The sequence below is a fragment of the Melopsittacus undulatus genome, chromosome 2 (genome assembly GCF_012275295.1).
Source record: "Melopsittacus undulatus isolate bMelUnd1 chromosome 2, bMelUnd1.mat.Z, whole genome shotgun sequence".
In the NCBI taxonomy this organism is placed as follows: domain Eukaryota; kingdom Metazoa; phylum Chordata; class Aves; order Psittaciformes; family Psittaculidae; genus Melopsittacus; species Melopsittacus undulatus.
The window spans coordinates 15,548,044-15,561,882 of NC_047528.1; the positions used below are offsets into that span (position 1 = coordinate 15,548,044).

Below are 13,839 nucleotides of genomic sequence, written 5' to 3' on the forward strand. Positions count from 1 at the left end.
AACTGAAAAAGGAGATTTAGAAGAAATGAAATCATGTCCCTTTAACAAGCATGCAGAAAGCTATTTTCAGGTTAGGCAGAGAAAACACTTTGAAATCGAGGTTAATTAGCATTTTCAAAGGACATCTGAAAACCCAAGATTATTGGACAATGTGGGGCTGCCAGTGTGGCCTGACAGCCTGCTTACAGCTTCAAAGGCACCTCTGGACAGATGGTACAGATGAACGGCAACACAGACTGTTTGCCTACTGCTGGAAGTTACAGCACTGGCCAGCTTTAAATTATTCTGTGGATGCTTCAGACAATGTTGGTTATTCTCTTGGAGTGCAGCACCATATAGATAAACTGGCATTGCCTGTGATCCTGACTAGCAGATTTTAAACTTTGAAGATCAAAAGCCTTGAGTGTATACTGCTGGGAAAGAAAGGATGCAGATCTCCTTGACAGGAGGGTGGGATGGGATAAGAAGGCAGGATGCTGACTCCCTGCCTGGACATCACCCTAGCTAACGGGGACCCTAACCCCTCAGAGACGTTCCCTGCTCTCCCATAGGACCTGAACTGTGGCTGGACTGCCCTCCAGCACGGACAGGTATCGCCTTTCCCCGGCAGGCGTAGGGAGGACCGGAGGAAACGCCTCGGAAGTCCGGCTTAATTTTGGGCAGGGGAAGGTCAGAAACGTGCAGCCTGCGCAGAGGACCCTCCCGGAGACAAGGGGCCAACGCTCCCGCGGGAGCCGCTGCGTCCCCTTCCCCTCCCCTCTCCGCGGGGCGGGTTTGGGCCCCGCCGCAACCTCCCCCCGCGCTCGCCAGTAGGCGGCACCGCCGCCGCCTTCCTCCTCCTTCTCTCTTCCTCCTCCTCACCTTCGCCGGGCGCTGGGTGACCCACATCGCGGCGGCGGCGGCGCCGCACCCGCCCGGCGAGAAGGGGTGACCCGGGACGGCGGCGGGGCTGCGCTGTGCCGTACCACGAGGATGTAACGGCGCGGAGCGGTGAGTGCGCGGCGGCGCAGCGTTGGGCCCTGCCCGCGGCCCCGCGGGTCGCCGAGCGACGGGAGGCGGCTGCGGGCACCGCGGCGCAGCACCCCCCCCCCGCCCCTCCTCCCGGCGGTGGGAGCGAAGTTTTGCCCCTTTGAACGCGGGGCTGTGCCTGGGACAACCCTGTGCCGTGAGGAGACTGGGGGCGCTGGGTGGTTTGTGCTGCTGGGGAATTCGTTGGTCTGTGGGCTTAACGCCCCATCCTCGGTAACCGGGCAGGGCCGGCGGGCGGGCGCTGCGGCTCCGCAGCGGGCTCTGCGCTCTGCGCCGGCAGCCCGCTCTTCTCCAGGGGCCGCCGGCTCGGCTAGGCTCGCCCCGCCGCCTCTGGAAGCTGTCCTGAGGGCTGAAGACCTCGGTTACACCGACATGTGGGCACGATAGCGATGTTTTGAGTTTGGGGTTTTTTTCCATGGCAGTCTCTTCTCTGCCTCCCCTTCATCCTCCCGCACGGTCATTGTGTATTGAAGTTGCACTTGCTCCTGAGTTAACTCTGGGATTGATGACTGTGGTCTTTATGTTTCTCTTTGTCCTCACCGTTTCTGCTTATCATTTCTATGAAAATGGCTAAAAAGAGAGTAGCTAAATTGCTGGAGGCGGGGGTGAGAGGGGAGGGGAGGAGATAGGACGGATGGCGATGGGGATGACAACACCTTTGTCCCAATTCAGTCAACAGTCAAATTACAACAAGCTGGGGGTTTTTGTGACAAAGGCGTTCGAAACAAAGGAGCCATTTTAGAAACTGAAAATATTATTTTGTAGCTTGCATGCTTTAGTAAATTCAGGTTTTCACTCTTCTCTGTTGTGCGTGTCGGCACCCTCCACTCCCCCCATCCTAATCAATCCTAAAATGAAGTAAATAGAAGAAATGGCATCTCTTAAATCCTGCATCATTCCCATGCACTACAGCAAGCATATTGGTTGCTTTCTGTTTCAAACATTTAATTGTGCATTTTAAAAGAACATTAATTTGCACTGGTAGATCTGTGAAGAGTTGAAGCAGTTGAATGTGCTTGTGATAAGAAAGAACATCTCATCTCCCTAAGATGAGAATAACAATAGACCTGTCATGTGCAGTAATTTGGTAGGTGTTGCATACTGATGTTTATTTAGCAAAGTGCAAGTCAGAGCAGACTTGCTAATAGGAGAGCCTGCTTTTCTCTATCTTAGAAGATGTGGACTGCTGCATTTCCAAACCAAACAGGTGGAGTTACATCTAGAAATATTTTTTGACGTGTTTAATTCTCATAATTTGCATATCACTTTAAGCAGTATTTCCACTGAAACAAAGCAAAGCCACAATGCTGTAGCAATTGACTTATCACCAAGCTGAATAGATGCTCAGAGGCAGGAAGCCTATGATTTTCAGGAGTGAAATCATGTGACAGCATCAGATACTAAATGTATCAATCACAGAAACTCGGCAGAAAATACTTCCAGGAAAGGACTAAACAATAGAAAATTATCTAACAGAATGTGTCTCTTCACCATTCCTGCTGCTTCACTGATCTACAGCAGAACATGTTCTGTTAGTGTAAAAACCTACTGGGGATAAGCATGTAAACAAGGTGTCTACAGATCTTTTGCCTGTTCAGCTCTTGAGACAGGGTTTTATTAGCCATGGGACAGCATCACATTAGCTTGGATCCAAGAATTTCCTCTGATCAAACAGATCTGTCATTCTTGCTGGGAAATTACAGCCCCTTGAGCTAAGCTATACTTAAGCGGGGAAACTTCAGGGCTATGTTGTATTAGGGGGTTATTTTGTCATCTGTCATCTCCCCTGCACCAACAGAGTCTTGCTGCTGCTTGCAGTGATGGAACCAGAGAAAACACTGTTGTATAAATGCTAGTTTGTCAAGACTGCTGCTAATATTTAAGAGTTCTTGTATTTTAAAGCTGTCTGGAGAGCTTGTACTTACAGCTAAGCTGTGATCAGCTGTAACCAGTGTTAACAAAAATTCTGGTTAGCTATACAGACAGGGCACAAGTGCTATTCAGAGCCAGGCAAGCTTTCTTTTTCCCAAGGGGTCATTTGAAGTGTTAGCAGAAAATTGCGATAAGAACAAGCCTGGGCTGCCTGGAGATCAAATCTTGTTGGATTAAATGCCCTCTGGCTCATGAGACCCTAATTTTTAATTTATTTTTTTATGAACATCTGCTCAGCCTTCTTGTTTGAAAAGCTTGTTTTACTTGACATTCTTCTGAACTCTTGCTTGGTGATGTAGTCCAAATGTTAACCTCCTTGAATGAAAGCTTTGGGAAGGAAGCAAAAAGAGTAAACCCCAGGGTAGGGTTTGCTGGAATATTAGGAAGGAAGCCAAGTGGTGAGATTCCAGTCAGGAAGCAAGGGTAAAGTAAGACAAAATAAAATGAAAAAATGAGACTGATATAGAGGGACATGGAGAATGATTGGTGATAGTGCCTGGCAGAGGTTCAGGCTTAGCATCCTCAGCATCAACATAACATGATCTAAGCTCAGCCAATAACTGAGCTCGCCTGCTGAGCCGTGCTACACCACAGGACTTGCCAAGCCTGACTCTGGGGTGGCAACACTGCTTGTGTTTGTTCATACCAGGTGGTGGAGAGAGTAATCTGACAGCAGAGGCTGTGGAGTTGCTTCTCAGTGGTACGTGGCACTGCTGAGCACTCCTTTTCAGGGCAGAGCAAGCATTTTAGTGGTGAGCTGACCTGTCTGGCTGCCTTGAAACAAATTATGGGTATGTTTACACTTGTGATTTGGCTCGTGTCCAGTCTGAGTATCAGGCACGTGTTCTGGAGACCTTCTCCAGTGCCTTGTGCTGGTTCAGGTCTCAGAGCAGCATCGCTGCAAGACACCTGAACTCTGCCAATGAAACTAAACCAGGAGTCCTGCTGTGGGAGCTCTCACAGTCAATTACTGAGTCTTGCATGAAAGAGATTGATTTCTTAAAAGTACCTCTCAGCTGTAATCGAGTGAGCAGTTCTCATCCACTTAAGCATGAAACCAATTGAAGAGTCCCACATCAAGTTTGTTATCTTCAAACACTTTTGGCCTTTCATTCTGGAGTGCTACATCCCACTCCCCTGAAAAATTATAGAATTATAGAATAGTTAGGGTTGGAAAGGACCTTAAGATCATCTAGTTCCAACCCCCTGCCATGGGGAGGAACACCTCTCACTAAACCATGTCACCCAAGACTGTCCTACCTGGTCTTGAGCACTGCCAGCAATGAGGCATTTACAACTTCCTTGAGCAACCCCTTCCTCACCACCCTTACAGTAAAGAATTTCTTCCTTATATCCAACCTAAACTTCCCCTGTGTAAGTTTTATCCCATTACCCCTTGTACTATCACTACAGTCCCTAATGAAGAGTCCCTCCCCAGAATTCTCGTAGGGCCCCTTCAGATACTGTAAGGCTGCTACGAGGTCTCCATGCAGCCTTCTCTTCTCCAGGCTGAACAGCCCCAACTTTCTCAGCCTGTCTGTTACAGCGGAGACACCCTTCAAGAATATATTTTCTAGCACTTATAGGAGGATTAGTACCTGAGTGGAACCAAGTGGTTGGGCATAGTGTTTTTAACATGTCCTAATCTGTTTGCAGATCCTCAGGCTGAGCACTCCATTTTGGTTCAGCCAGCTACAGTCACAGATGGACAAGGGAGCCTGGAGAATAAGAGAAATACAGGAGGTGCAAAGACTGGATTTGAAAACAATCAGCAGACTGAGCAGGTGAAATTACAACTTGTTAGAGCAGATTTAGGAGCTACAGGATACTGTAGTCTTCATGACTGTCTCTATAGCGAACTGTGTACTTGTGAGGTCCCCTCTCTGGTGCTACTGTACCTAGAATTACTTCACAGCATTTTTAGTCTTATTACAGATTTCTACACTAAGTTTTAGCTGAGACAGACTGTGTTTTTGAAGCAAATGTCACAGTTGTCCCTGCCTTTTTGTTGTTCACCTCAGTTTGTCATGGAGCACCTGAGAATAAATGGGAGGAGCTGTTCTGCGGGCACATTAACTGCAACCTGTATTGCTAATGCTGCAGTTACTGCAGGACCTGTATTGGGTGTTTTGTTTAAAAACAAACAGACTTTCTTTTCCACCATCTATGTGGTATTCCCCTCCACCCCCCCACCTCCCTTATATATTTAAAACAAAAAATCACTACCTTTCATTGTCCTCCAGCATGCTTTGGGTATTGAGACTTTTCCCATGGTGTGGCAACCATTTGTTACTCCAGTGATAATACTTGCACAATCAGTGGGCATGCAGATGGTAAGAATTGGGCACCTTAGTACAAAGCAGTCCTGTGGTCATGGAAACTGTAGTCCTCTTCCATAGCTCTGGTAGGCAGTTATAAGAGCAAATCTCTTATTCTCTCTCCCACTCTGCTTTCACAAAGCCATATCCATATCAACATTGGCTTGGATGCGTGCCATCAAACAGGTTGTGCCTCTGAAACGCTAAGATCAGTGTGGGGTTTGTTAAATTTGGGCTTGCTAGGCCTTCACACTGTCAGTGTTAAGGCAGCCTGTGGAGAACAGATGGATTGAAGGAGGAAAAGAATTCTTGCTGAACCATTTGAGGAAGGGAGAGGAGTGATGATGGGAGAGGAGTGATGATGCTCCCAGAAGAAGATACTGAAAAAGGGGCATACCCTGGGCACAGATTAGGAAAAGGCCATGCAGTCTGCTCCAGTTATTTGGTCAGGGACAACAACATCTCCAAGAATCTAAGATAATCATGTTCTTTGAACATTGTTTGTCCTGACCACCCATAGTACAAATGTTTTGGGTCGGGGCTTGTTTTTATACAGCATCTTTTCTGTCTTTAGGCACCTGTATCCAAACAAGACTGAGGTTTCACTGTAAAAAGGAAAAATGTTTTGGTGGGGTTTTTCTATACCATAGGCTGTTTTAGCTAGAGTGGCTTTTCTTGCTACCCTCACATCATCCTTATTTATCATGTCATAGGGATTATTTGAAATCTGGGGGCATATTTTTGCAGAGGGGAATTTGAGTGATGCAGCATGAGCAAGGGAGCGCTCTTGCTCCTGTGCATCTTGAACATCTAGTTAACATCATAAGCAAACCAAACAATTCAGGACTAGATCTAAAGCTTGAAAGATATGATTGTGGTCACCATTCAGTATAAAAACCAACCACAAACAACAATAGAAAAACCCCACTGGGGTTTGAAAACAACAAATCCACTGAACATGGGGAAAATCTCAGTGTGCACATGGGAACCTGTATGATATGGCACTATCTCAAGGATGAGATCAGGTCATGCTAATGAATTATGGTTGTATCTGCTGCAAGTGTTCTGGCAACTTGTTTTATTTAGTTTCTTTTAAAAGTTTTTCTAACTCTTACACTTACAGTCCTACCCTTTATCTCATTAAAAAATGAATGCCCCACTATTCTAAGTAGAAAGAGATGCTGAAGGCAGGAGACTTTCACTGTTGCTTTGTGTTAAGAATAAGTGTGTTACGGCAATACTGTCAATCATTTTGTCCTAGTTTGTATTCTTCTTGTTCCATTTTGCTCTTCTTCCCTCTTGGAAATGGTGTTACAGGAACAGTTTCCAATGGTCTTCATGTCTCTTTCTCTTCTCTTCCCACATTGTCTTCTCCTCTCTCTGCACTTTTCTGCTATCAAATCTTTGCCAGCATCCTTTTCTGTCTGAGACCAGGTACCAAAAAGGAAGCAAATGCTCAGTAGGATTGAGCAAGAAGTGGCAGAGGGGGGCAGAGCACCATGGCACTGCACATTTCCCTTGCCACTGGCTTTTCTCCTATTTAGTCAAAAAAAAAGCGGTTTGTGCAATAACCACATAAGGATGGTTCCTGGGCAATGTCTGATAGTGTGTTTCATAAGTCTTGCTTGCCAGCTGGTGTAACTTTATTGACCTTCAAACCATTCTTTTAATCTTTGTTTTGCAGCTTTTCTGCATGTTTTCCTTTTGCTTTGTCAGGTTAGAGGGTGTTTGTGTTGCTCCTTGCTATGAATGTCTCTCTCTCAAACTCCATGCTAGCTTGCTTTCTCTACTATTTATGGAGCAGTGCTCCATACACAGTGCTGCCTGTAGTTAGTTTAAGCTAATTTAAGAAGGGTGAAGTGAGTCTTAATACAGTTTTACAGTTGTTCACAACCCACATTAATGGAAACTAAAATTTGGTGAGATACTTGTGACTCTTCCAAGTTGAAGACTGATAGCTGCTGGTACATAGGGCTGTCTGAGCAACAGATTTGGGAAGATGCCCCTAAAGTGATTTTTATTTTTGACTGTGTTACCATTCAAAACTTTACACTGAAGAAGGTCATAAAACTTTTAACCAAAGCATGGAGTTTTCAATATTTACTGCAGAAACTTAGGAAAACTTTCTGGTTTCCATAGGAAAATAAGACTATTTCTTCCACTGCTCCTCACCCCAGACATTGGTAAAATTTGAGCAACCTACTCTGAGCATGTTGTTCTGGGCAGCAAGTGCATAACCAGAACTTCCAGCAACGTCATCTACTTGGAGCTGTCCTAATTTGCTGCCTCTTAGGTTGCAGCACATCTCACTGAGCAGCAAATTGAAGATTAAATACTAGGCCACAAAGTTTGCAAAAAACTTGCCATGGGATTTTTGTCCTCTTATCTGCAGATTAAATAAGAAGTTGTTCATTTATTGTGGTCCCTCTGTAGGTTGCAGGACTGCAGGCAGCAGAGAGCTGGTGCATAACACTTGTTATAGGATGCTCACAGTTTCACAGATGTGATGCCTCATTTAACATCATCCAGCATCATCAGAGATCATTATTCTTGACTCCTGGCTTAGGAATAGCGTGTCTGTAAAATTACAGTACGACATGAAGAAACTCTCACGTATCCTACTCTTGTATGTCTGTCTCGGAGATAAAGTTGTTTCTTGCATGCCAAAGTAATCTGGATGCATTGATGGGGAAACTGGGTACCACAGTAGTTTTCTGTTAGATGAGTATGAATTGTGTCTGATCTTCACCAAGTTTCTGGGTAAATAAATTGCTTTATGCTTCTCTAGCCTGCAAGCTTTGTCTGTCCTTTCTCCTGACATGTCTACTGTCCTTGTCTTTTTGTTTGACAGTTAACAAAATAAATATGAAAGTTGTTATTTCTACATACTTTCTGGCTGATGCCTGGTGTATGATTGTTTTGGTCTGATGGCTGAATTAACTGCATGGTCCAAGCAAACATAACGGCTGTTAGAAAGAGCAAAGGATAGAGCAAGCATCTCTGGTGTCATTTTATTGACACTGCAGATCTGCCTGTGACCCATTGATAGGATAATATGTCTTCCCCACAAACTGCTATGTGTTAGGAACTGGTAGGGCTGTAAAGCAAATCTAGACTTCAGTGAATTTTGGTGGTGACTACTTCATCTTTGCCTTTTACCTTCTACATTCATCTCACCTAGGCAATGAGGTGGAAACTGAGAAGAAAAAAGAGCATGAGTCACTCACTTTTAGAAACAGTCACTTTGTTTTTTTTCCAGGAATCTTCTGCAGTAATTATTCTGGGAGCTAACCAGGCAGCCTCTTTGGATTTTACGCATCCAGTCTTGTGGGATTTATTCTAAACTTGAAAGAATGTTGCTACAAAGTGTGATGTTTTATTTAGAACGGATTTTCTTGCAGTGCAAGCTGTTGTATGATGTGTCTGGAAACAGAGCAAGTAGGCCAGAAACATTGCACTGAAAACTATGTAGGTACACATGAACCACCCAGATGATTCTGCTCTTCTCCTGGGTGAACTAGTCAGTGGTCAAGTGAGAAGTGGCTCATGAAGGGTGGCTAAAAGTTATGCTTATTTATAATGCATGCAGGGGTGGGGGGGAAGTTGCTATGGGTTGAAGGCTCTTTTCAAGCACGAGTGTTAGGTTTTAGCTGATATGTCATCTATTCCGGCCTCTTCTGGATAAAATACACTTTCCTCAATAAGGAGAGTAAACTTGTTAAGGATGGAAACGTTATAGACCGAGACAACACTAGAATGCTTTAATTCCTTTTGAAGTTAAGCATTTGAGGTTTAGAGTACTTTGGGTGTGGAAAGCTTCTTCTGCTTTTTCATTTCATATTTAGTATTAGAATTAGAATCTACCCAGTGAAGTCTTCACTGGTGACCTGAAATGACTTCATGTAATTTTGTCCTCAATATCTTTCAACATTATAATAGAGCAGAGCTAACAGAAATTGGTAAAAGTAAATTATTGCCCAGTTCTGAAGTCAAAATATATCTGTATGCATGTACATCTCCTTTGTTGCGTATGTAGAAGTTAGTTTGCTTTAAACAGTCAGGTGCAGAACCATAGCCATTTTCCTTCAAAGGGGAGAGATCAACAAGGAGCTGTGGATATGCTTCTACAAATGCTGAGTTTTGGGCTGAATTTATCTTCATTAGCCTTTGGGTTGTCACTGAACAAATCTACTGAGAAGCTGCAGTGCAAAGGTTGAACTGGATGGTGTTAGAAGTAACCTGCCATGTGAGGTTTGACAAGTAAGTTTTCTTGAACCCACATGCAGTCCCATGTGACTGTGTCTATGACCCTCTTGATGCTTCTGTGTTCGTCTTGTATCTGTGAAGTATTCGCCACTTTAAAGAGGCAGTAACGGACTGAAGTGCTACGTTAGGACTGTAGAATTAGGGGCTCCTAGAACACTGTTGTGTGGCTTGGGAGAAGTGTGGGGATTTGTGCTTTCTCACCCTCCAACTCTGCTATGATTTTAAGCTTTTATTCAGAGCTCTGTCTTTGTGTTACTTAATTGTGCTGTGTATGCTCATGTCACAGGCTCTTTTACACAGAACTAAAATTCAGAGAATTTGCTTCATGCCTAGTCTTTCCATCACTCTCCTAGTGAAATACAGAAAGGTAAAATGTCAATGTGTGATGGAGATTAGGAAAGGAAAAAATCTTATTACCTGTGACAGCATAACTGAAGTCAAATCTTGCTTATTAGCTGCATCAATCAAGTATGACATTTTGTTCCAAGACTTTCTTCTATAGAATGCCTGAAGTTGAGTATAGCTTCGTCTTAAGCACATGGGAATGAAATTACCCTTCTGTAGTGAGATGAGGAACTGAGCTCACACAAAACAGGCATCTGCTGATCTTTCTTTGAAGTAGGTCCTGGCAGTGGCTGCAGCTTTTGTTGTTGGGGAAGCCACTTCTAAGCACACACAAACCACTTCTGAGGCAACCTGTTCCTGATAGTCTTCTGTCAGTAGAGCAAGGTATCTCCCACAGTGTTTTCTGAGTTGGAGAAGTCTAAGTACTGTTCTTGCTATAAGATTTGAAGACCTTTAAATTACTATGCTCCTGGGTTCTAAATATATCTTTAAGTGATTTTATGCCACCTTATGACATGAATAAAAGTTGGAATATGCAAGTAGGTATGTGTCTGTTCCATGGGACAGCCTGCTTAGGGCTGTAATCATTGTAGGACAAGGGGTAACAGGTTCAAACTTAAACAGGGGAAGTTTAGATATAAGGAAGAAGTTCTTTACTGTGTGGGTGGTGAGGCACTGGAATGGGTAGCCCAAGAAAATTGTAAATGTTCCATCCCTGGCAGTGTTCAAGACCAGGTTGGACAGAGCCTTGGGTGATATGGTTTAGTGTGAGGTGTTGCTACCCATGGCAGGGGGGTTGGAACTAGATGATCTTAAGGTCCTTTCCAACCCTAATTATTCTATGATTCTATGATAAACAGTACTTGCTGAGAATATGCCTGACCAAACTGGGGTCCTGGGGTTGTTTGGGAGTTATTTGTATTTGGGGGTTTTGTGTGTTACACTGATACTGGCAGTACCCATATAAACTCCTGTTCTAAAATTGTATGGAAAAAATTGAGGAGGTTTTCAGGCGGGAGAGGTGGGAAGAGGTGAGATTAAGAGAGTAATCTTATTCCATCTTCAAGCTAAGCTTTTTTTCATGGCAAACACTGCAAATTATATGGGATTTTAGTGAGATGTTGGTAGCTCTTAAACTAGTAAAATAGCAAGGATTTGAGCACCCTGTGTGTTACAGAGTACTTGGGTATAAGTCAAGGTATCTGAGACCTCGTAAGAGTGACTGGGGGCAAGCAGGGAATCAAAGGTGGGAAGAGACCTCAGAGGGTCTCAAGCTCAACCTCCTGCTCCCAGCAGCATCAGCTCTGAGTTCAGGATTCTTGGAACTTTAGTTAGCTGGGCCCTGAAATCTCAAAGCATAGAGACTGCACAGTCTGTCTGGGCAGCCTGTGCCACTGCCTGGCTGGCCTCTTGGGGAAACATTTTCACCTTGTATCCAGGCTGAACCTTTCATATTTATGTCTGCTGGTTTTCACCTTCATACCCTGCACTGCTGTGAAGAGTCCATCTAAGACTTCTTGATGACCTCCCCAAAGGCACTGGAGGTGCTGTTAGGTCCCCCAAAGCTGTCTCTGCCCTGGGCTGAACAAGCTCATCTCCCCCAGCCTCTCCCCCACCATCTCTGTAGCCTCTGTTTACCACTGTCCAGTTTATTGGTATCCTTTGGGTATTCCTGGACCAAAACTAGACAGTGTCTATATGTGGTCCAAAGTGCTGAGCAGAGGAAGATAATCCCTTCCTTCAATCTGCTTACTGGCTTTGCTTGTATTTATGCAGCCTAGCAGGCTGCTGTTGTCTGTGCATACTGCTGGCCTGTGGCCAGCATGCTATCCACCAGGACCTCAGGGGGCATTTCACAATGTGTATAGCTATTCTTCCCCTTTCTAATTCTAGTTATTGCAGGCTGGTATTTAGGCTAGAGAAGCATTAACAGCCCCATCAACAACAAAAAAATAATATGTAGTAGCAAAACACTTTTGGTGAAGTCAGGCCAAAGATTGTTACCCCTCACAAATACATACACATAGACTTTTGAGGTGAATGAGGGATAGATTACAAGCCAGGATGCTGCTAAGAAAGGTTACAACCTGAAGTCAGCATCAGGGTAGTTTAGAAGAGCCTACTTTGGAACTCTTAACAACTAAACCTAAAAATAAATGATTTTTTCCCTCCTCTGCACTCAAGATGATAGATGTAATTACTGCTTTATATTTCAAACATATGTCCTTTTTTTGCGAGGAGGAAACTTTGGATGAACTGTAATCTAATGATCCACATAAACAAAGTCTTATATTCTGCCTGCTCATCTTAATGGTTGATGGTTCGTCTCTTCAGCAGAGCTATTCTTTCATCATAATTAGAATATAAACCTTCTAAAAATGTTTGCAGTATGCCAGGTGAGTCATTAGTTTGCAAGACAAATGTTGTGTGTGTGTGGGGAAATACCTTGGGTTTATATTTTAGTCTGCAAATATGGTGATTTATATTAAATAACACAATTTTTTCGCTCAGCTGTATCTGCAGCTTTCTTGACGACAACAAAGCAAACCCTCTGCTTCAGATAGAGTTGACTTTTAAGGCTTACTCTTGACTTCTTTCAGTCTTCAGCAACTGTTAACCTTTCAGATTGATGCATGTTTTGCTATACAACTTAAAAGAGCATAGTCACAAGGATTAAAATAGTTAATGTTTATTTAAGGAAAGCTTAATTTGTATTTTGAGACAGATCTTGAAATGGTTTTGCTGTTCTACGTGATTGTAGTACTACAGCTTCTATTTCAAGAAAAGCTGCAGCTAGTTTTAGGAGGGGAAGTTCCTGTCTGGTTTAAGATAAACTGGATGAAACAGTTGGCAGTGAATGGGTGCATGGGTGAGTTGTTGGAGAGAGCAGGAGGTTGACTTGTCGAAGTGGTGTGATATAGGATAAAATCCTGCAAGCTGAGAAACTTGAGTGTATGGGAGATCCAAACTGCATTCTTGCTCAGTCATCCTCAATGTGAATCCTTAAAATAAGAGTGTTTTCATGCCAAAGAGCTAACCTTAAACATTGGGCAAAGAGGTTTTCAGTGGTGGATCTGTGTTCTAGGGGATTAATGACAGCTAGTGAACAAAATCAAACCTCTTTGTCTTTAGGCTTATCCCAGCTTCATGGCTTAATCAAAAAAGGATGAAAAGTTGCCTACAAAAGGAGAACAAGGAGAGTACCTTGCAGGTTCCTCAGTGAGAAAATGTGTGTATAGCTTAAAGCTAGAACACTCTTTTTAGGCTGCAGGAAAACAACTGCAAGTTCACATGAATGAAAGCATGTAGGGGTGCAGACTCAGGCCCTCAGAGTGATGGGTGCGTGCTGTGGCAGGTGGGCTGCTCCCCACCAGGTACCCGCTGCCTCTGCCTGTCCTGCTGCAAGTCCAGCACTTTCTGACACACTTCTGAGTGCAGGGAGTCTTCAGAAACTTGTATTTGAGTCTCTCCAAATCCCTAACTGCTGCCAGTTTCTCAGCTAGATTGTATAACTGTTGTACTCTTTCTGTCAGCAAGCCCACAAACATGCAGTACCCTTATTATCTGTCACTTGCAGGAACCATTTTCTCATATGTGTCTTCCTTTCCTATGAGTGGACTTTGGAGGCCTTCCTGATCTGCAGACATCCAACTTAATGAGGGAACTCTTTCCTTAAGAAAACAGGAGTCTGGAAACCAAGTCCCTCTCTCTGGCCACAAAGCTTGGGGGGCTTTTGTTGTGGGTTTTTTTGGTTGGTTTGGTTGGTTTTTGTTTGCTGGTTTGGTTCTGGGGTTTATTTGTTAGTTTGGGTTTTTCTGAGCACACTTAATGACAGCTGACTGAAAGCTTTTGGCAAACTGAAGTGTTGTCCAAAGCTACAGCTGCTCTTGTTCACTGAGATGCTGTAACAGCTTTTCTAAGAGTAAGATAGAGTAGTACTTTATTTTGT

At 43.9% G+C, this 13,839-nt stretch overlaps 1 protein-coding gene across 3 annotated transcripts in view; it reads left to right on the top strand.

Moving 5' to 3' along the window:
* Positions 1–861: 861 nt before the first annotated feature.
* The window catches only part of ELMOD1 (ELMO domain containing 1), a 40,644-nt gene continuing 27,666 nt past the window's right edge, over positions 862–13,839 (top strand). For 2 of the 3 annotated variants that reach the window (XM_034060171.1, XM_034060173.1), the window contains exons 1-2: positions 862–990; positions 4,618–4,745. The gene's annotated coding sequence lies outside the window, so the exon portion shown is untranslated. The remainder of the gene's footprint in view (positions 991–4,617; positions 4,746–13,839) is intronic. The other variant, XM_034060172.1, reaches the window with a different exon arrangement.